This window comes from Trichechus manatus, unplaced genomic scaffold (genome assembly GCF_000243295.1).
Source record: "Trichechus manatus latirostris isolate Lorelei unplaced genomic scaffold, TriManLat1.0 scaffold00104, whole genome shotgun sequence".
NCBI lineage: Eukaryota > Metazoa > Chordata > Mammalia > Sirenia > Trichechidae > Trichechus > Trichechus manatus.
In genome coordinates, this window is record NW_004444040.1 from 8,957,504 (window position 1) to 8,979,448 (window position 21,945).

Here is a 21,945-nt window from a genome sequence, read left to right on the forward strand (position 1 = left end):
AAAGATATAAATGCCAGTGATCCAATGCGTAAAAAGTAGCAAGGCAAACAAATCCACAGGAAATGGAGCATACATTAAAAAATATAACTGAAAAAGAAAAATGGATTCTGATTGCACTGCTGCCTACGTGGTTTTTCCTCCCGTCATAGAGGGTTAGATCCTTCACATCTCACATGATGTCAACCTAGCCTACGTTGCTTAACACCCAGCCCAACTGTATTTCCCGTTATTCTCTAACTCATCATTATGTTAGTTTCCTTCCTGTCATTATTATAGTTTGTAATTATCTATTTATTTGTAATTATGCTTATTTATTTGTTTACCAGTTTATTACCTATTTCCTGCACTATGTAAAAATCTATGAGGGTAGAGACTTCAACTGTATTGTTCACTGTTTTATCCCCAGCATCTAACAGAAGACCTGGCACAAAGTTGGCTTCCAATAGTCATTAGATGAATGAATGAATGAACAATTTTATGTTTCTAAATTGAATAGCCCTTACACAATTTAGCACTTTCAGATCCATTATTTCAGCTGATTTTAAGAATCAGGTGACTCTCTCCGCAAGATAATAATATTATTAGTAATAATATTACTAGTAATATTAGGGTACAGAGATGTTAAGTGACTTGCTCAAGGACACACAGTAAGGGTTACATATGAATCTCAAACTCAGATCTTTTGTCTCAAGTCCTGTGCTCTCTCCATTATATGAGATAAAGATGGGCAGATAACAAAGTCTTCATTCTACCAATAAGAAGGTCGGCAGTTAGGGATATTTGTTGTTGAACAATAATGTCCCCTATGACCATCTCCTGTGCTTTGAAGTTCTCAAAGTTTAGGAACCTTTCAATAGGTACAGATAGTAGAGTGAGCAGTTAGAGAGATGGGAGGCAACAGGGAGCCTTCTTGGAGTAATCGGGTGGTGTATGCTGAGAGTACTTTCATGTACCTAGCCCTATAGAATGCCTAGGGAATGTGATATTTCCCCAGGAAAAGTACAAGTACACCTTTTCCTGCCTTTGTTTTCCCGCAAAAAACAACTACTACTGCCTTTAGCAATGCCCAGAAACAAAATCCATGCATAATAAGAGAATCTGAATGGAGGGCATGGTGCAGAAGTCACAAGGCAAGGGAGGTTAAATTTAGCCTCTGCTTCCTGGAATGTTTCCAGAGCTTGAGCTACATGGAAACAAGGCCAGTGATCAGTTTGAACCAACGCAGAGCTCAAGGCTTCTCCTCTGGCAAAGGGAAAAATCCTAGGCCCTGCAGGCTTTCCCCATCCCATGCTCCAGGATTGGTGAGGGCAGACATTTGTAAGAAGCCTGGGGAGCCAACCACAAACCAGGCAGGAGACTGGAAGGAAGACAAGAGATGCTGGCATTTTCTTTCCTTGGAAACCACAAGTCCTCTAAAACCAGAGAGCTGAGTCAGCTCTGATGCTCCAGCATCTGTACAAAATCATCCCTGATTGAAGAGCATTCTGTGAATATAGGACCAGCATTAGCTCAGAATGACCATTCATAGGGCTAGAGTCCATCCTCAGTGGTCACTGTTCTCAATGACCCTTGATAACAGCTTTGTGAGATGAGTTGGGCTGATACCACTATCCCCATTTTTTGGATGAGAAAACTGAGGCTCAGAGAAACCAAAGGATGTAATGTCACTGTGGTGGTTCTATTACAATACTGGCCCCAATTTTTTTCATGCTTCTCTGTATCCATACGTTTTGGTAGTGCTTTTCCACACTGACTTGGGCTTGGCCATATGAGTTGGTTTGGCCAATGGAATAGAACAAAGATGATATAAGCAGAGGATTAAAAAAGTACTTGTTCAAGGATACAAGGAAAAGATTAGTCCAAAGGACTAATGGACCACAACTACCACGGCCTCCACCAGACTGAGTCCAGTACAGCTAGATGGTACCCGGTTACCACCACGACTGCTCTGACTGGCATCACAACAGAAGGTTCTGGACAGAGCTGGAGAAGGATGTAGAAGAAACTTCTAACACAAAAAAAATACCAGATTTACTGGCCTGACAGAGACTGGAGAAACCCCGGGAGTATGGCCCCTGGACACTCTTTCAGCTCAGTGGTGAAGTCACTCTCGAGGTTCACCATTCAGCCGGGGATTGGACAGCCCCATAAAACAAAATGGGACTAATGAGGGACAGCAGTCCAGGGACAAGGACTAGAAGGTGGGAGGGGACAGGAAAGCTGGTGATAGAGAACTCAAGGTTGAGAAAGGACAGTGTTGACATGTCGTGGGACAATATGTGTACTGTTTAATGAGAAAATATTTTGTTCTGTAAACCTTCGTCCATAGTACAAAAAAAAAAAAGAATTATCTATGTGAGGTCAAATTGACAACAGCAACTCAAAACATTTGATGGGAAGCCTAGGGGACTGTGAATTGAAGATAATGGTGATGGACTAATTTGGAAAAGGATAGTGAGAATAGCAGCACAACTGGAAGAACGTAATCGATGTCACTGAATTGCACAAGTAGAAATTTTTGAAATGGTTTGTCTTTGGCTACGTATATTTTCACCAAAAAAAAAAAAAAGGTCCTCCAAAGTCGAGAAGGGAGAGGGTTAACATGTCGTGGGGTTATTAATCAATGTCATAAAATGAGATGCGTACTGACTGTTTAATGAGAAACTATTTGTTCTGTAAACCTTCACCTAAAGTACAATTAAAAAAAAAGTGCTTGTTCATCAGGACTTGTCATTTTTGCATACCCATGTAACCATCATGTGAACAAGCCCTGGCCAGCCTGCTGGATGAGAGATCTTATGGAGAGAGCCTCTACTCATTTCATCTGTTGCCATAATAAACAAGCCAGCACCAGCCAAACCTCTAGCTGACCACAAATGCTTGAGAAAGCCCTATCTAGATCAGGCATGCTCAACACAAATCATTAGAACTATAGCTAGTCCATAGATTCATGAGTAGTATAGATGGGTGTTGTTTTAAACCACTAAGTTTTGGGGTTTTTTATTACACAGAGAAAACTTACTGATACAATCACATAGATAATAAATGGCCAATCTAGAATTCAAAATCCCTGTGAGACCTATTTATACTGCACAGCCCTAAATCAATAGGATGATGACTTATAACTTTCCCACAATGGAATGTCAATGCCTTGACTTGTGCCCATAGCATTGCACCAACGTGCAGAGACTCTAGCTTCCTTAACTTAAGTGTTTTGTTCACTTCCTTCTTCCCCTTCCTCTTCCCCTTCCTCTTCTTCTCCATCGTCTTCCTCTTCTTCTTTTCTTCCTCTTCCTCCTCCTCTCATTGACCCTCTTCCTCTTCCTCCTCCTCCTCTTCTTCTTCTTCTTCTTCTTCTTCTTCTTCTTTTTCTTGAGATTCCTATCCTTGAACTATGAACACAAAATCAGGGCTTTGAGCTTTAACCATGTGATTTCTGGCTTTGATGAGATGGACCAATATCTGTGGTATGGGTAGAGAAACTGGCAATAAAAGAGAGAGGATAAGGGCTTTATAGGTGAAAGAACAGTATGTTAGAAACTAGATAGCTGTCTCACTAAGATGTGGCATTTGTCTGCCTAAATTATGTCCCAGGGCAGATGGGGAGTTTAATCCTTGTCCCTGTCATAGGAAAGAGGCCATTACTAGGAGCCTCAATAGACTTTTCTTTCCTCTTTATCACTCCTGCACACCCAGAGATCATTTCAAGCTTACGGAATGCCAGCTCTTGGAAATATCTGAAGACATGACCAAGTGTCTTAGGCTGGGTTCTCTAGAGAAGCAAAATCAGTAAAGCATATAAATATATATATAGAGAGAAATTTATATCAAAGAAACAGCTCACTTGGTCATACAGGCTAGAAAGTCCCAAGTCTGTGGATCAGGGTAGAGGCCTCTCCCAAGTCACGCAGCCACAGAAGCTGGCAAGCCCATGATTGGCAGGTCAGAGAGCAGGGCCCCGCTCACAGGCTGTGAAGATCAACAAATTTCAAGTTCGGCAGATAAGCTGACAGCTCAAGTCCCAATAACCGGAGATGAGATGACAGGAGGCAGCCACAGGATCCAGAGTGAGCAAAAAGCCAGAGTGAGCAAAAAGCCAGAACGTCTGCTTATATTCAGCTGCAGGCCACGCCCCCAAGGAGACTCCCTTTCATCTGATTAGCTACTCACAGTGTATTCAATCATGGGAGTGATCACATTAAAACACTGAGAATCATGGCCAAGCCAAGTTGACACACAATCTTAACCATCACGCCAAGGAAATCTTGGGAATTGGAGATGAAACAATTGTTGAAAGATAGGTTGACCTAGTTGTGGTAAAATGATGGGAGGGGGGCAGGTGGGGAAAGGAGTATACAATGGAATCAATTAGCTATTGCTATATAACAAATCACCTCAAAACTTAGCGACACTAAGTAGATAGCAGACAAGAATTATCTTAGGTGAAGGTAAGGACACCACACACTACAGGGAAGTCAGTACAACTGGACTAAACCAAAGCTAAGAAGTTTCCTGAATACAACCAAACACTTTGAGGGACAGAGTAGCAGGGATGGAGGTCTGGGGACTATGCTTACAGGGGACATCTATGTCAATTGGCATAGCAAAGTTTATTAAGAAAACTTTCTGCATCCAACTTTGGTGAGTGGCATCTGAGGTCTTAAAAGCTAGCGAGCAGCCATCTAAGATGCATCAATTGGTCCCGACCCACCTGGAGTAAAGGAGAATGAAGAACACCAAAGTCACAAGGAAAGTAGTAGCCCAAGAGACAGAAAGGGCCACATAAACCGGAGACTGCAAGAGCCTGAGACCAGAAGAACTAGATGGTTCCCAGCTACCACCAGTGACTGCCCCGACAGGCAACACAACAGGAGTCTCTGTTGGAGCAGGAGAAAAGTGGGGTGTAGAACTCAAATTCTAATGAAAAGACCAGACATAATGGTCTGAGACTGGAGGAACCCCAGAGAGCATGGCCCCTGGACTCTCTGTCAACCCAGCACCAAAACCATTCCCGAGGCCAACTCTTCAGTCAAAGATTAGACTGGACTATGGGACATAAAATGATACTCGTGAAGAGTGTGCTTCTTAGCTCAAGTAGATACATGAGACTAAATGGGCAGCTCCTGTCTGGAGGTGAGATGAGAAGGCAGAGAGGGTCAGGAGCTGGTTGAATGGACATGGGAAATCAGGGGTGGAAAGTGTGCTGCCATAGTATAGGGAGAGCAATTAGGGTCACAGAACAGCACATGTATAAATTTTTGTATGAGAGACCAACTTGAATTGTAAACTTTCACTTAAAGTACAATAAAATAAAATTTAAAAAAAAAAACAACTTAGTGACATAAAACAACAATCGTTTGGTATTTTTTGTGAGCCTCTGGCTCCACTAGTAAGTTCTGCAAATCTGGATCAGTCTTGGCTGATCTTGGCAGGGCTTGCTCATGCATCTGCTGTCAGCTGCCAGGTTGTCTGTCAGCTGGCTGGTGTAGCATGGCTTCAGCTGGGATGAGTTGGCTGTGCTCCATGTATCTCTCACATCCCTCCAGCAGGCTCACTCAGGCATGTTCTCTTGATGGTGGCAAAGATTCAAGAGAGAAAGCAAAAACTTGTGTGCACTTTTTGAGCCCCCTCTTTCAATAAGTTGTCTACGGTCTCATTAACCAAACACATCTCATAACCAGGCCCAGAAACAGAATGGAAAGGCATTAACAAAAGCTGTGGATAGAGGGAGGCATGAAAATCTGTGTCCATTAATGCAACCAATCTACAATAACAAGCTGATAACCATGAAGCTAGTATACAAAAGGATTCTTGGAAGGGAAAATAGCAAAATGCCTGGAGTAAGAGGAATTGAGGTATTTCAGGGAGCTCAGAAAACTGTAATAAAAATTAAAGGAAGTTCATACATAAGCACTTGGAATAAATACTGGGTGGGAATCTGTGGAGCTCCAGTCTGAAGGTGACCTCCAACCTGGTCCAGCATTTCTCTGCCCTCCTACTGTTTACCAAGAAAATACTCTCCTAGACTAACGAAGCAGGAGAGAGGAAATCTCCTACAGGACACAAGGGCAATCAAATGGGAGCTAAGTGGCTTTGGAGGGAGGCACAGATGAACATTTCCATGACTTCTGTCACCTTATAATCACTGCCACCTCTTGCCTATGGGCACTTTGTTATTTCCATCTTCTAGCCTCCTAAACTGTGAGAAAATAAGTTTCTGTTTGTTAAAGCCATCTCCTTGTAGTATTTCTGTTATAGCAGTACTAGATAACCAAGACAGAGGCCAACATTCTAGGCAACACTTTCTGACAGTCCAGAAAACCAGCCATGTCCTCTCCCTTGATTCAACCTTGTGTCATCCCTCGCTCCACACAAAAATACTCCCCAGGGTAACGCATCCCACTGTGCATCTCTATTTGTAAAGAATAACACTGGACAGTCTAACATAGAAACGTTGAACCAAAAAAGACAGGCGAGAGTAAAACAAAAAGGGAATATGGAAAAATCAAGAAATATTAGGAGGTGAAAAATAGTTTTAAAAAAGTAAATCTTAATAATGTCATGAAGAGAGCCCTGGCGGCGCAGTGGTTAAGAGCTCAGCTGCTAACGAAAAGGTCGGCAGTTCAAATCCACCAGCCACTCCTTGGAAGCCCTGTGGGGCAGTTGTACTCTGTCCTATAGGATCACTATGAGTCAGAACTGACTCAACAGCACCTAACAACAATAACAACATCATGGAGAACCCCCGGTCCAATATTTAATCTAAGGACTAAATGGAAGTATCTTATACTCTGAATAAATATGGGTGATGGGTCTAGAGATTAGATACATCTTTGTAATGAGCAGGCCAAGTGAGGCCCCATACCTCCTATTTAATAGTCTATTTTTAGTCTTATAATTGGGTCCTTTCAGTTGCAGAAATCGCACTTCCATAAGTGTCTTCCACTTGTAAAGTTTATGTATTTCAGTTAGGATTTGATTTGGGTACAGATGCATATAGCAGAAAACGCAAAATAATGGTGATTTGCTGTTATTAGGTGTCGTCAAGTCAATTCCAACTCATAGCAACCGTATAGGACAGAGTAGAACTGCCCCACAGGGTTTACAAGAAGCAGCTGGTGGATTTGAACTGCTGACTTTTTGGTTAGCAGCCAAGATCTTAACCACTATGCCACCAGTGCTCCAGGGGTGACTTAAGGAGAATAAAAGTTTATATTCTTCTCACATCAATAGACTCCAGATTTAGAGGTCCAAGGCAGGTTTGGCACTCGAAGATGCCAAAAACTTAAGCTCATTTTATCTTGTTACTCCATTGTGCTTGGCACATGGCTTCATGGTACAAAATGGCTATTGAAACTCTGGCCATCAACCCTGCATTTCAGCCTACATGATGGTAGAAGGAAGCAAAGAAGGGTAGAGACTCTTTCTTTAAGGAAACTGCACATCCATTTCGTACAGTGCTCCCTCTTACAGTGCATTGGCCAAAATTGAGTCACATGATCACACCTAACTGCAAGGGAAGCTGGGAAGTATCATCTTTATTCTCAAGGGATGAGTATGTGCCCAGCTAAAAATAAAGTGTTCTATCACTAAGGAAGAAGAGAGAAGGTATATTAAGGGGCAACTAGTAATCTCAGACATATAAAGTCATCAAGATTAGTTTTCTCCCTGAACCCTTTTAAGAAACTAAGTACATAAACAGAGATGATGCCTAAGCACCTCACACTTGTTTTAAATATACTATTTCTTTTTCCCGGAGTAGGATGGAACAAATGTTGTCCAAGTTAAAGAATGAAGAATATTTTAAATTTTCACACTCCAATTGGGTTTCCCGATTCCCAGAGATCATATCAACCCAAAGAGTCTTTGGCCATAAAACAGCAGGGAAATACCTCAATTCTTCTCTGAGGAATCTTTGGCTTTGAGGCAAAGCAGTGAGAATGTGCTTTCCTGGTCTTTCAAGAAGGGAAGAGGGAAGTTAGTTCTATCCTTCAGACATAGGACCCCACCTGCAACCAGTTATTCCCCAGGCTCTACAAGGAGTGAAAAGCAGAAAGCCTGCCTGGTGTTGCCTACACCTAAGCAGAAGAAACTGGGTGTGCTCTCAGATATTCCAGGTTAGCACGTATAAAGACATGGGGAGGATGGGGTAGAAAGCTGAGGGTGAGCTCCCTTTTGCCCACTCCATCCTCATCCTGGAAAAGGGTGGAAAAAGAGAAAGACATTATGTGCTCACAGCAAGTGTCTTTCTCAGGTTTCAGTTTGCCTATCTGTACAGGGACAATGGAACCATACTCATAGGCTTATTGTAAGGATTGTCAATACATGCAAGTTCATATCTCTTCTTCCTCCTAGGAATAACATAATCTAATTGTAAGGCCATGCTTGCATGATACACATGATGAGTAAAGTTTGGCAAAATGTCTGGAACTGTTGTCCAATATAGTAGCTACCAGTTGTGTGTGGTTATTGAGCTCTCAAAATGTGGTTAGCATAACAGAAGAACTGGATTTTTAATTTAATATAATTTAAATGTATTTAATTTTTGATTGATGCTTGAGTCAATTATTGGAAAACTCTTAAGTATGTTTGAACAACTTGGGTACATGATTCTCATTTTTCAACTGTAAATTTTATAAAATTAAATACGGATCAGGGATTTCTGATGAAAATTTAACATTGGCATTGAGATGTGCCAGTGCAGCCCCATTGGTACAGTGGTTAAGCATTCATCTGCTAACCAGAAGGGCAGCAGTTCAAATCTACCAGCTGCTCCTTGGAAACTCTATGGGGCAGTTCTACTCTGTCCTATAGGGTCCCTTAAGAGTTGGAATCAACTCAGTGGAAACCGGTTTGTTTGTTTTTTTAAGTATCAAATACTTACCAGATTCAAAGACTTGCTACAAAACAAAAAGAATGTAAACTATCTCTTTAAAGTGTTAAAAAGCAAAGATGTCATTCTGAGGACTAGGGTGCTCCTGACCCAAGCCAGGTTATTTTCAATCGCCTCATATGCATGCAAAAGCTGAACAATGAGTAAGGAAGACTGAAGAAGAATTGATGCATTTGAATTATGGTGTTGGTAAAGTATATTGAATATACTATGGACTGCTAGAAAAACAAACAAATTTGTCTTGGAAGAAGTACAGCCAGAATGCTCCACAGAAGTGAGGATGGCGAGACTTTGGCTCATGTACTTTGAACATGTTATCAGGAGGGACATGTCCCTGGAGAGGGACATCATGCTTGTTAAAGTAGAGGATCAGTGAAAAAGAGGAAGACATTCTATGAGATAAATTGACCCAGTGGCTGCAACAATGGGCTCAAACATAACTATGATTGTAAGGATGGGGCAGGATTAGGCAGTGTTTCGTTCAGTTGTACGTAGGGTCACTATGAGTTGGAACTGACTCAGCAGCATCTAACAACAGCAAACTATCACGTTCATAATTTTTACATTGGTTATATATTGAAATGATGAGATGTTGGATATATTGGGTAAAAGAGAATACATTATAAAAATTAGCTTTACTTGCTTCTTTTTACTTTTTTTTAATGTGGGTACTAGAATATTTAAAATTACATAAATACCTTGCATTATATTTCTATTGGACAGTGCTGGGCAGACGATGGCAAATAATCAACTGGATTGAGTTTTAGTACCAGACTGGCGGCAAATTTGGACTTCTTCAAACATTTCATTAATTAATTAAGGACCTACACTGAACTAGGGATAAAGGAGTAACTGAAACAGAAATAAATACATAAACATTATAAATAAGGCAATTAAAATTAATCATCATGAATACAAGGAAGGAGATAAGTAAGGTAATGAATAAATGATTAACTGACCAGAAATGGGGGTGGTTTCTTTGGACAGGAGGGCAAACACAGAAGGCCGTTCAGAGGAGGAGCATCTGAGTTAAGACGTGAAGGGTAATGGTGAGCTAGAAGTGCAACAATCTAGATGAACGGAACATTTTACAAAAATATTGAATGATTTTTCTCAACATCGGACAGCTAGCTACTAGAGGTCAGAATAAGCTTATGTACTCACATTGGTCTGTCCTCAGAGTTTCTGGTCTTAAGTATTTGTAAGATATGCTACCTTTCCCTCTGATATTAATGCTACCCTAGTCTTCCAAATTTGTTGACACTGACTAGCTGCCCACCCATAGGGAACCAACTTCAGTATATTAAATTCTTTTAGTTAAATTTTTAAATCCTTAAAGGCAGGAACCCAGAACAGCAGTCCTAAACATGTAGGTATGTGGTATATTTGGGGGGAAAGCATTCTTTTCTACTCTTTTTAGCATCTTGATTTCCTATGACAAGGGACAATTACAAAGATTGCAGAGCAAGAAACAACGAAACAAGGAAATGATGGAAGTAATTTCTGAGTAAATAGTAGAGGAGGTAATAGGTGTATCTTTCTGAAGTCATGACTTAATGGGGTCAGGCTAACAAGTTTGAGGGAGTAGAAATGAATTCATGGGGAAATAATAGCAATTCTAATAGAGGGATGGTGTGGATTCTAGAGCCGGTGACCAACCAGCACTCCAGTCCCATGAGGAGTTATTAGATCTGGAAGAGCAGCGATTCCTTGAGGACTTTAGAGACTGAAAAATGGATACATTGGGTTACAGAATTTGACAACATAACTAACAAGGGAGCACCACCTTTTTCTCAGACTTGATGTCTCTGGGATTTCTCCTGAGCTTCTAGATGCTGCCTTGAAATTACAAATTTCTGATGTGGAGTCATTTAAGCTGTAGATCTTGATTTTGTTTTCCTGTGCTAAGAACTCAGAAAACTTGGCCTTTGCTCTACTTCACGGAAGGAGATGGCTGAAGAAAATCTTCATAATTACAAAAGGAGAAATAGAAAAAGAGGACCCCAGAGTTGTATGAAGAAACCTGGAGCTAACGTGATTGGGAAGTCCAGGAGGGCATTGAGATTCACAGGTCTGGAGGACAGCCAACGTAGATGTGTCAAAATAATAACCCAAGTTTTTTTTTTAAAAATCATTTTTGTTTAATAAGAAAAACATGTATGTAGTTCAGACCTCTCCCCTGAGCTCCCGGCTTGAAGATCTAGTTGCCCACATGACACCCAACCACCGACAGATACTTGGATATCTCATGGTCATGTCAAACGCAGCACGTCGTCGAAGATAAAACTTTTGGTTTCTATGCTTCCGTTTTCCCATCTAAGGGAACTGTTGTCGTTTTTGTTAGGTTCTAATCCTGCGCCATCCTCACAATCATTGCTGTGCTTGAGCCCATCATTGCAACCACTTGTATCAGTCCATCTTGTTGCGGGTCTTCCTCTCTTTCACTGACACTCTACTTTGCCAAGCATAACGTCCTTCTCCAGGGACTGGTCCCTCCTGATAACATGTCCAAAGTTTGTTTTCTAGGGGAATTAGCACCATTTAATTATCCAAGATATACCCTCCCACAACCATTCTATCACCAAGTCCAGTCAATTCTACCTCCAGAATATATTTGGAACCTGTTTCCTTCTCTCCATCTCCAGAATCATCACCCTAGTCCCAGCTACCATCATCCTGTATGGCAGCCACAGCCTCTGGGCTGTGTCTGGACTTCTACTTTTGCCCTCAAACCATCCATCCACTCTTTGGGTAGCAGTCACAAGCTCTCCCATATCCAAGGGGAGAGGACATGGACTCCAACCTCTCCATGAAAGCAGTGTCAAAGAATTTGTGGGCATGTTTTTAGAACTGTCACATGCACTTTTATAGAAATTGGTACCTATTGTCAATCATTTCCTTTCACATTCCCACGACTTCTGGTCACAGGCCTTGCCCAACATGAAACAAACAAACAAAAATCCACACCAACTGCATCCCCTACAAACTCTCAATTTTTGCATGGCTTCTCTGCAAAAACAGCAAGCTTCTCTGTTCAGACTTTGAGGTGATTAACTCAGTTGCTGGACTAATACCTCTTAGCTCTGGTTCTGGTTCAGGCACTTACTAGTCAGATGACCTTGAGCAAATGATTTAACATCCCGGGCCTCAGTTTCTACATTTGACTTAAAGGTCCTTGCATCTCGTCATCTCTAAGGGTCTTGCAATTCTGCCAATGCAATGAGAGTTCAACCATTTGACCGTGCTTGCAGACCGTGGATATACAATTAATAATAATTTTTAATTGCATTAGTCACAAGAGACCCTCTTCCATTTCAACTTTTCATGAAACATGATACAAGTCTCTTGAGGATTTGAGTTGTCATGTCAACCCTCCTCCCCAGCATCTCCAGATTATTCCAACTAACTTTAGATGCTATGGTTGTTTCCATAGGCAGTTTTCTAAAAGTTACTCTCCCTTTTTGACCCAGCCAATTTGTCCCCATTCCAGTTTCTAACCAAGCCCTTATCTGATCTAGGCTTTTTTATTCCTACAAGGTCTTCTTTTCTTTCTACCTGTTCCAATATTTTTCTTCAGTTGTCTTATTCAGAAGGGGCCTCTATACCCTTTATTAGCATAAATTTATAACAAAATGTAATTTCTTCTCTGTTTGGATTTTCTTTTGCTCTGTGTTAAAGAACAGTGCATCCTGAGGCAGAGAACTAATCCCTCTTACACACTGAGGGTTCATTTAAGCTGAGTTAGAAGACAAAGGTGCTATTTTTTTCAAAACTATAAAAGTTTTTAAATCCATCACGATTAAATTGTTTACAAGGAGAGGGATTTATTTTGTTTATTCCTCAGCCTCTTTTTCCATAGTCCCAAAATACATGTGAGTATATCACATATGTTACATATACTATATATAATAAAAGTAAGTTCTTATAAAAAAGACATAATTTTTATTAAACTAAACCACTATCAGTTACCAACAATCCAGAGGTTTGAGGGTTTTTATAAATATTTTACTGCAGTATAACATACACATAGAAAAGTATACAAACAATAAGTGTATGATTTGATGGATTCTCACAAAGTGAAAACAACCGTTTAACCAGCCAGAGGGTGGAGTTTTTATTTTACTGGTAGATTCTCAGCAGCGGCTCTTGAGAAACCTGCAGAGTCATCTTACATTGTTATTTAACCTTAGGTAAGCATGAGACCTGTCTCTCCAACTAAATTACACATTCTCTCATGGTAGGACCATAGCTTATATGACTTTTTTCTACAGAGCGAGCTGAGTGCCTTGAGCTGAGGACACCTGCAAAACTGAACATTAACTACATTCAGACTCAGTTTATTAAACATTAACACACGCCAGTCTCTGCTCTGCATGCCTCCATTTCCCGATTCACCTTCAACATCGCTGACTTTTCCTTCAAGTCTTTTTGCTGGCCCCAATCTCAACTGGCCAAATGTTGAAATGTCTTAGGACTTTGCTCTCCTTCATCTACACACTCTTTTTCTAGTTGAACTCAGTTGTTCCCATGGCTTTTTAAGTACCATCTATACGCTGAAGACATTCAATTATAACTTCTGCTATAGTCAATTCATTGCACTGATGGCTCCAATGGTCTCTCTAAATCCATACTCCGTTGCAATGTGACTTTACAGTAGCTCCAATCAAAATTTGAAATATATTTCCTCACCCACTGAATGGGGGCTGGCCTTATAACTTTGGTCCATAGCATGCTAGGGAAGTGACAGTGTACCAATTGTGAGCTTAAGCCTCTTCTTACTCCACCATATGAACAAGCCCAAAGTAGCCCACTAATGGATGAAAGACCATGTGAACCTTTATTCCAGCTGACAGTCAACCAACCCCCAGAAATAAAGCCACCTGCCAATTCACAGCTGACTACTGATGTGTGGTGGAACCCAGATTAAATGAGACACACAACTTAACCCAGGCTAAATTATTAACCTGCAGAATCATCAAATAACAAAATAATCATTGCTTAAACTTGATAAGTCTTGATGTGGTTTGTTATACAGCATTATCTAACTGATACACCAGCTGACTTATATGTACAGGCATTATTCAACTATCAACCTGACATCTCTGTGTTAAAAAAAGAAACCTGTTGCCAGCAATTTGATTCCAACTCATAGTGACCCTATAGGACAGAGTAGAACTGCCTCGTAGGAGCGGCTGGTGGATTTGAACTGCCGACCTCTTTGGTTAGCAGCCAAGTTCTTACCCACTGGGCAACCAGGAGTCCTAACATCTCCATGTAGATGGTTCTTAAAAAAAAAAAATCCATTGCCACTGAGTCAATTTCATCTCATGGTGCTGCATGTGTTACAGGGTAGAACTGCTCCATAGGGTTTTCTTGGCTGTAATATTTACAGAAGTCTATTGCCAGACCCTTCATCTGCAGCACTGCTGGGGGGGTTCAAACCACCGAAAGATTAGTAAACGAACGCAAACCATTTGGGCCACCCAGGGACTCACAGATGGCTCACAATCGTCTTAAAAAAAAAATCTACACTGAAATGTTGATTTTTTTCTCCAGGTCCAAAACCTCTGCTCTCCAGTCTTCCCCTCTCAGAAAGTGGCCACACCATCCATCCAATTCTTCAACCCCCAAACTGGCAGATACTATTTAATTCCTCATTTCCCTCACCCCACACATCCAATCCATTAGCAAGCCCTATTTATTCTACTTCCCTAAATTTTTCTTGAATCAATTCTCTTTTTTCCATCACTACTTACATACTTTCTTCCAGTCGAAGCCTCAGCCATCTCTTGCCTATAGTACTGAGGTAGCCTTCTCTCTGGTTTCCCCACTCTACTTCTGAACCTCTCTAAACCTTTTTCACACAAAAGCTATAGAGTTTTAGTTTAAAAATCCTAGAAGATCCTGTCAGTTCCCTGCTTAAAACCCTTCAAAGACTTCCGATAGCACTAAATATCAAATTCAAATTCCTTATCATGGCCTATAAATAAGGTCCTACATGGCCTGTTGCTGCTGTTAGTTGCGTCAAGTCGGCTCCGACTCATGGCGATCTTACATATAACAGAATGAAACGTTGCCAGATTCTGCATCATCCTTACAATTGTTGGTATGTTTGAGCTATGGTTGCAGCTATTGTGTCAGTCCTTCTCACTGAAGGTTTCCCTTTTCACTGACCCTCTACGTTACCAAACTTGATGTCCTTTTCTATAGATTGGTCTTTCCTGATGACATGTCCAAAGAAACAAGATGTCAAATCATGCCATCCTTGATTCTAAAGAGCATTCTGGTTGTACTTCCTCCAATGCTGATTTGTTCATTCTTTTTGCCACCCGTGGTATATTCAATATTCTTCACCAATACCATAATTCCCTATTATTCTCTCCAAACTCACCTCCTGCCATTCCAGCCACATTGGCCTTCTTTCCTCTCCTAGAATAACCAGGCTCGTCCTCATCTCTAAGCTTTTGTTCTTGTTGTTCTGTCTGCTACAAATTATCCTCCCTTGCTTCCTGCTCTTTTCCGGATGGCCTCCTTTTCATCCTTTTTATCCCAGATTAAATTTCACAACCTCTTGGAGATCTTCTCTGGCCACTCTGTCTAAAGCGGTATTTCTGCCCCACCGTTTTTTCTCCATTATTACATCTTGCTCAGTTCATTGAAATTATTACAATTTCTGAGCCTTCACATATTTGCTTAAGAATTTGCTTTTGTTGCCTGTCTTCTCCACCAGATCAGATGTTTCATGAGAGAAGGAGACCATGTCTACTTTGTTCACTTAGTCTCATCAGTGGGTACCACAACTGCTTGCCCACAGTAGGCACTCAGTAAACAGTAGTTGAATAAATGAATTTAATACAATTCTTCCAATAATACTAACTAGTAGACTTTTTATCACTCTATTTATACCAATAAGAAATTTGAGGGCAGACATTATCTGTATCACCCTTTTTCAGAGCAGGTAGACTGGATGGAAACATCGCAACCAGGCCAAATTGTCAGAGACGGTGTGGGGAACTGGAACCCTTATTTTCTATATAAGGCCTTATCCTTAATCTCTCAATTACAATGACTTGAGAAACAAGCAACTGAGCACTTGTAGGGAGGGGGTGTTGTCAAAGGATGTGAAAAAAAAATGCTTCAATTCATATTAGGTGTTTCTCACCCTTGGCCCACTGCTGCAGCTCCAAGAATCATATCCTTACACAACTGAATCCAGATGCAGAAAGGAAGAGGCCAACAGTAATAACCTTTCCTCAGCACCTTCCTCATATCAGAAAGGAAATTATTTCCTGGAAGCCTCCAGCAGATTTCTAGTCCCATTATAGATTAAATATTAAAAAAAAAAACAAAAACAAGCTAATGACTCCTGACATCCTCCAGAGAGGGAGAAAACTAGTAACGTAAGCCCCTTTCCAGATAACAGTAGAAGAAAAAACAACTGAAAAAGAACTTTGCCTATTTTTAAGGGTATTATCCCCAGGGATATGTCATTTTAAACAATAAAATTCTACGTTACATTCTTCAAAGCATTGAAATACCTTATATATGTTAACCTTTAAGCTATATAATGAGATATGACAGCATTTTCCCCCAGCGGAAGAAATTAGCCCACCCATGAAGAAAGTGAATTATTGGCCAAGGTCCCATTTCATCACTGGTCTATGAACAGTAAGAGTCCTAACTGACCATCAGGGAGGCCATCTGGGTAGTTGATAGAGTTGTTCATACAAATTCTGGCTCTTCCTCTCAAGGAATAGGGGGGAATATATTTCCACACCCCCTAAAGTGAGAGAGGTCACGTGAGTTTGTTCGCATTGCTAAATATGAGCAGGAATGATGTTTGTCTCTTTCAGTGGAAGCGTTTAAGAACCTGTGTTTGACTGACTCTCCTTTTCTCTCCACTCTGGCAATCGTGAAAGCTCATGCTGGAGTTTCCGCTTATGGATCCATTAGTAATTAGAATGAACAAAGATCCTGCCAATCCATGTTGGGCAAGCAGTGAGTGGAAGAATAAACTTCTGCTATGTTAGGATATTATGAACATGAAGCTGTTTGTTACTGTGGCATATTCTAGCTTATCTTGGCCAATAATACATCAACCAAATCCAAGTCCTACGGCAATAAATAGAAATCATAGGTTCTGATCCCCTTGCCTCTATGAATACAAATTTTAAAAGCTATATGTGTACAGATCAAGAATTAGATAATGGTGAGGGATCAGCTTTGACAGACAATTCTAGGCCTGAGTTCCTACCAACATTAAAAGTAAGGGGAAAAAATGACTAATTAACATGAGCAGAAATAGTATGAAGAGGTTTTCTTAAACTCTCTGTGTGCTTCGTCCACTTTTTCTGCGTGGTTGAGGAAAAAAATAATGTATAGACTGTGTATGCCTAAGATACTTTTCCTACAAGAGGCTTAAATTTTTTATTTCCCTCTTTCCAGATATGCTGCTGAGATTTTTTTTCCTTCAAGAACAAATAAACCATCAAGAACAACACTGAGCTTGCTAAGTCACTTGTTCTCCACTTGAATTTTAACTAGAAGGATCTGAAGGCAGCCTGCCTATGCTAAGGAAGGAGAGAGAGAGAGAGATTTATTAATTCTAATAGAAAAGGCAAAAATAATCTTTGAAAGTTTGGATTAAAAGATCTCTTTTTTTTACACTGTGTTAGGAGCCCTGAATATAATATTTTAATAAACATTGTAATGTGATTAAGGTTAGGATTGGGATTTAAAGAAGAAAGAACAAGGTAATCGAGGAAAATGTTGTTAGCTGCCATCAAGTTGGCTCTGACTCATGGTGACCCCATATACAACATAACAAAACATTGTCTTGTCCTGCACCATCTTCAGGATCATTGGCATGTTTGAGTCTACTGTTGCAGCCACTGCGTCTTTTGAGTGTCTTCCAACCTAGGGAGCCCTGGTTAAAGCACTCAGCTGCTAACCAGAAGGTCGGCGGTTTGAACTCACCAGCTGCTCTACAAGACAAAGATGTGGCAGTCCGATTCTGTAAAGATTTACAGCCTTGGAAACCCTGTGGGTCAGTTCTACTCTGTCCTATAGGGTCACTATGAGTTGGAATCAACTCGACAGCAGCAGGTTTGGTATTGGGTTTTTCAACCTAGGGGGTTCATCTTCCAACACTATATCAGACAATACTCTGTCGTGATCCAGAAGGTTTCCATTGGCTAATTTTCAGAAGTAGATTGCCAGGCCTTTCTTCGTAGTCTGTCTTGGTCTGGAAGCACCACTGAAACCTGTCCACTATGGGTGACACTGCTGGTATTTGAAATACCGGTGACCTAGCTTCCAGCATCACAGTAACACACAAGCCACCACAGTATGACAATCTGACAGATGGGTGGTGGCAAGAGGGAAAAGACCTAAGTTTCTATCCCAGGACATCCACTACTAGCTGTCTGACTTTGACAAAATCACTTCACTTTCCAGAGTCACAGTTCCCTTATCTATAAAAAGAGAATAATATAAACTTACCATGTAAGTTTGTAGGGAGGATGGAATGCTATAGAATATACAAGAGAACCTATGAAAGTACCTGGCACCAAGCAGGGAATCAATAGGTGTTTCTTCTTCTCTTTGTCTCCCTGTCTCTCCATCTCTTCTTTTTTTGAATATTCTATGGTATTTCTGGTGGAAGTATATACAGCAAAACAGGTTTCCATTCAACAATTTCTACACATAATGTACAGTGAGATTGGTTACATTCTTTACATTGTGTCAACAGTCTCAAAATTTCCATTCTAGTTGTTAAATTCCCATTAACTTAGTCTCACTGCTCCTAACCATCTCATCTACGCTTTAGAGTAAATGTTGTCCATTTGGTCTCATGCAGATAATTTTTTAAAATAGCACAAACTTTTTGAGCTAACCTGCTATTTAGTTAAAAGGTGACTTCAGGGTATAGTTTCAGTTCAAGGTTTAAAGAATATCTCAGGGCAATAATCTAGAGGATTCCTGCAGTCTCCATGGGTCCAGTAAGTCTGGATTCTTTGACAATTTGAAGTTCTGTTCCACATTTTTCTCCCTTTGTATTAGGATACATCTATCGCGACCCTGATCAAAACGTTCAGTAGTGGTAGCTGGGCACCATCTACTTCTTTTGGTTTCAAGATAGAGGAGGCCATGGTTCACGGAGACAATTAGTCCTATAGTCCATTTCCTTCTCTGATTCTTGGGTTTACTTCTCTTTTGCTGCAGATGAATAGAGACCAACCACTGTTTCATCTCTTCTTAATTCTACCTGAAAGTTTCTTCTTGAAGACTAGTTGTAGAAGGCAAATTGCAGTTCTAATTCTGCCATTAATTAGAACACTTGGTTAAGTCTTTCACCTTCTTTATTTTATTTAATCTTCACGATAACTCTGTATAAGTTTATCCCCATTTTCCTGAGAAAAATGGAGGCTCAGAATAAAAAAATTGCCCAAGTTCACACAGATAGTCTTTTAGTCATGTATTGCCACAATAATGCAGAGGCTCCTTTACTGAAAAAATGATGATTGTGGGTCAGCTAAGTTTTCTGAACTCTAAGCCAGGGATCTACTTTGGTCCAATGCCTTAAACCCACGCAGGTCTGGAGTAGAGGAATGAGGAAACCCATGATTCTGACCGAAAGACTTCCTCCTATCCGCATACTACCCCCAAGAGAAGAAGCAGGACACAGCCCAACAACGGCATACAGACAAGCCATACAGATACTTCCAAACCCCACCAATTCAAAAGAAGGGCAATCAAGCTGGGTAATTTACTGCCATTGGAGTCCATGGGTGGGGTGCAAATGGTTAACATTCTCTGCTGTTAATCAAAAGGTTAAAGGTTTGAGATGACCCAGATGTGCCTCTGAAGAAAAGCCTAGTGATCTACTTCTGAAAAATATCAGCCATTGAAAACACAGTTCTACTCTGACATACATGGGGTCACCACAAGTCGGAATTTACTTGATGGCAACTTATTTTTTGGGAGATCATTGAGGTTGATACTTCAGCACAGCATAGTTGATACTTCACAATGCGATCCATGAACCAGCCGCATTGGCATCACCTGGAAATTTGTTAAAAATAGTGCTCTCGAAGTCCACCCTAGACCTTCTGAATCCGAATCTGATAAGCATTGCTTCAGCAAGGTGGGACCACACCACTGGAATAGCATCTGTACCCAAATTTGCTATAGTAGGTGAATTAACTCTTCAAGCCCCAGCATCTTGCTGAGCCTCTGTCCTCCCAAACACTTAATGCCTTCATTGTTCAAGTGCCCCACTCTTTGGAATTAGCATCTGTTATTCTGTTTTCTCAGTATGCATTCTTCTTGTTTACCTCATTTTAATTTTTCTTTAGAAGGATTCTCCTCCCCCATTCCCAGTCTATGTGACAGGACTTATCATGAGTCCAGGGATGGATATGTGACTCAGGGTAGCCAGTTAGAGCACACCACCCTTCCAGCCACAATGAGTGGTTCTGGAAGGAACATATGACTCAGGCCCAGCCAATAAAAGAAACAATCAGGGATTTTGCTAGAACTATTGGGAAAGTGATAGGGTCTTTTCTGCTGATGACCATAGCTGGCTGAATCTGTCTGAGAAGGAAGTCAACACATGGTTGGCAAGAGATAAATTTCTAATGACATTGTCTGAGCACTTGGAAACAGCCTTCTTAAAGCCACACCTGACCCCAGACTTTATAATTAGATAAGCCAATATGTTCATGTTTGTTTCCCCTAAGTTATTATGATCTGGATTTATATAACTTTCACAAAGCCATCCCACGTTCCAAGACTGCTGACCTCATACAAGTCTTTGGCTCAGCTGTCTGTCTCTCTTCTGTTCCCCATCACCTGTGACAAGATCATTTTCCAATTTCCAAACTGTTCATAATTATATTTGCTGCTATGGTTACAAGCCTAATGAGATTTCATGAGACAGTACTCAGCATGTCCTTAGAGATTTGGGGGAGACATAATTCTTCCCAAGCTTAACATGGACCTGAAGCACTGGGTTCTACTACTCAAAGTGTGGACCAATAGTATTGGCATCACCTGGGAGCTTGTTAGAAATGCAGAGTCTCAGCCCACCCCAGACCTGCTGAATCAGAATTTACGTCTTAACAAGATCCCCAGGTGATTCATGCACACAGTTTAAGAAGTTCTGATCTAAAACATACATCATATAGTGAGAAAAAACCACCACCTAGGAGTTAGGAGACTGGTCCTGCAGTTCTCCCTTGGCTTTGATTTCCTCACCTGTGAGATGAGAAGATTGGACTATTTCACAGACTTACTCCAGCCTGGACTTTCCAAGATGCTCATATATTGAGGTCCTTGGATCAAAATTGGAGCCCTGGTGGCACAGTGGTTAAGAGCTCAGGTTGCTAACCAAAAGGTCGGCAGTTTGAATTCATTAGCCGCTCCTTGGAAACCCTATGGGGCAGTTCTACTCTGTCCTATAGGATCACTAAGAGTCAGAATTGACTCAACAGCAACAAGTTTTTTGGATCAAATAGACTGGGACAGCCGAGTGTTCAGACTAACAACAAAGACAGGGAGTAAAAAATAAAAGGGTTCCACTATCAGTCAGACAGCAACTAGTTGGACCCCATGTATGATCTGACGTCCACCTCCAACTTGAGACAATTTCTCATTTTATAGATGACCAAAACAAAGCCAGAGAGGTTACCTGACTTGCAAAATGCCACATAGTACAGGCATGGCAGATCAGGGACGAGAACGTAGATTAGAGCTGAGAAGATGTTACATGAATGAGTCAAAGATTACACACAACTGTTGATAATATTCCTTCAGAATCTTTTTATTTCTGTAAGATTAGTGGTAATGCTCTTCCATTCCTAACCTTAGTAATTTGAGTCTTCTCTTTTCTTTCTTGATCATTCTAAAAGGATCATCAATATTTTTTAAAAAACAAATTTATTTCATTGATTTTCCACTAGTCTCTATTTCATTTCTTTCTACTCTAATCTTTATTATTTCCTTCCTTCTGTTTGTTTTAGGTTTAGTTTGCTCTTCTTTTTTTTTTTTTT